At 40.8% G+C, this 2,491-nt stretch overlaps 1 non-coding gene across 1 annotated transcript; it reads right to left on the bottom strand.

Annotated features, from left to right (window-relative positions):
• Nucleotides 1-1,957: 1,957 nt before the first annotated feature.
• LOC116550469 lies at nt 1,958-2,106 on the bottom strand. Its single transcript, XR_004268433.1, has one exon. It is a non-coding gene; the product is annotated as a small nucleolar RNA SNORA57 (small nucleolar RNA).
• Nucleotides 2,107-2,491: the final 385 nt, after the last annotated feature.

Below are 2,491 nucleotides of genomic sequence, written 5' to 3'. Positions count from 1 at the left end.
CTGCAGTGGGCTTTGCCCGGGGCCAGTTCTCAAGCCACTGGTCTTGTTCTTGGGCTTATTCAAACCCAGATTGTTCAACCCCACCCCAGGAGTTCTAGGAGAACCCAGCGAAGCAGAGAATTCACATTTCTAAGTTCCCAGGTGGTGCTGACGCTACTGGTCTGGGGTCACACTGAAAACACTGGTCTAGGCAAAAGCTAGAACGGCTCTCTACAGAAATTAGGTAACATTTCTGAGGGGTGCTCCTAAGGGTGCTGAGACCTGGAAGAGAAATACAGCAGGGCTTAAGGTACCAGGGCTCCACCACAGACATCAAGTAGACGAAGAATGAAGAGATGAAAGAGGAGTAACAGACAAGGATAGAAATAGACTAAGGTTCCATTCTCCCAGAATAAAGCCCTTCTTACGTTGATAATTGAGTTGCTCAACCTGCCGGCTGACTGCCCAGGTACTGCACTAGAAGAATGCCTGTAAATACTCTTCACCCACTTACCTAAATCCCACAGTCAGAGTTCCCATTCAGGGAAGAATCATGTTGATAAACTGCAGCAAAAGCCCAACCCAGCTACATACTAATAAGCAGAAACTTATAAATATGAAAGAACAAAAAAAAATGCATGTAGGAAAATCAGCAGTATAAACAAAGGACTAACATGATAAACAGACACAGTAAGAAATAGCTCACCCTGGAAGAAATTTGATTCAGGAAAAGAAGAGAAGTGATTGGTATTTTTTTTTCTTAATTCTAATGAACAATCTCAGAGAAACGAGCACAAATTTCAAGCAACAAGAATAAGCTGTTATGAAAAAGAAGACTTGAAAGACTTGATTGTCCCCCATGAAGTTTGAGGAACCTAAACAATGTGACTGCCAAAAAAATTTTTTTTAAGTGAATGAGCTGAATAATGAATAAACAAAGCTAAAGGCCAAATTAGTGGTTTGGAAAATAAAACCAAGGACATCTTCCAGAACATAACTCAAAAAGGCAAGAAAATAGAAGATACAAGAGAAAAATTGAGACAATAAAAGATGAAGGAAGACCAACATTAATTACACAAGCAAAGAAAACAGAGAAAGGGAATAGAACATTAAAGAAAGATTAGAGGGGAAAATACCTAAGCTTAAGAATGAAATGAATAGTTTCAAAGTAAAAGGGCCCACTGAATGCCAAGAACAGGGTAATAAGCCCAATAGCTAGGGATATCTTACTGAAAATTCAGAATCCTAACGATTAAAAATGTATATGTGTGTGCATATCAAAAGTTTCCAGGAGAAAGCGTGTTACCTACTTTAGACTTTTACATAGCTAGATGCTTGAATGTCTTTCAAACAGGGCTACTTTATACATTGTTGGGCTCCATGAATATGAAAATGTGGCACCCCTTGTTCAAAACTTGATAAGCAGTTCAAGATGATAACAGGGCATTAAATCAAGCATGGGGCCTTTCTAAGAATGGGGCCACTTATTTTCTTTTACCCCTTTATTTTTAGGTCATTCTCAGCCACCGATGCCTGTTGTATTTCACACCACATTCTGTCCTGGTGTGCACAGCTCTCATGCCAATAAAGGCAGCCCTGCTTCCAAGTTCTGAGAAGCAAAGACTTTGAAGCTAGAATTCTACACTCAGACAAACTATCCATCAAGGCAAGGGGATAAAGAGAGACATTTTTGGACTTGTAAAGATTTAGAAAATTTACTTGAAAAATTATTTTGGCAGTTTCCAGAAAAATGAATGACTCCAAGAAAGTGGCATGAAATACCAGAAGCAGTGGTACCTGAAAATGACCTAGAAATAAAGAAAAATAAGAGGAAATAGGAGATATTGAGGTATTAACAATTCAGTGATTTTTTTTTACACTTCTAAGTTTTAATGGCATTGAATTACATTTTTCTCTATAGAACCAGTCATGATTGATTCAATGGTGAATGCTTTTTTTTCTCTCTCTCTTTTCTTTCAGGTGTCTCGGCGCTTGAGGATAGAACCAGCGGGTGGGAAGCCACCGGCACCGGAGACATGACGCCGAGGGTGCCAGAGCCCTTTCCCTCTTCCTCCGTACATTACGGGGAGCAGGACCACAAGTCCGGTCCCCACCAAGAAAAGGAGGGTCGAATGATATTTAAATAATTACAATATTGGCCAGGCATGGGGGCTCACGCCTGTAATCCTAGCACTTTGGGAGACCAAGGTGGGTGGATCACGAGGTCAGGAGGTCAAGACCATCAGACCATCCTGGCTAACATGGTGAAACCCCGTCTCTACTAAAAATACAGAAAAATTAGCTGGTCATGGTGGCGCATGCCTGTAGTCCCCGTTACTCGGGAGCCTGAGGCAGGAGAATTGCTTGAACCCAGGAGGTGGAGACTGCAGTGAGACGAGATTGTGCCACTGCACTACAGCCCGGTCAACACTGCGAGACTCCGTCTCAAAAAAAAAAAGAAAAATAATAATAATTATAATATCGTAATAGCTTTTAAGATTATTTTTATTCT

This window comes from Sapajus apella, unplaced genomic scaffold, assembly GCF_009761245.1.
Source record: "Sapajus apella isolate SASKATOON/1434 unplaced genomic scaffold, GSC_monkey_1.0 scaffold7, whole genome shotgun sequence".
Lineage (NCBI taxonomy): Eukaryota > Metazoa > Chordata > Mammalia > Primates > Cebidae > Sapajus > Sapajus apella.
Note: the sequence above shows the minus strand (reverse complement) of the source record. Positions and strands in the feature narration are given on the sequence as shown.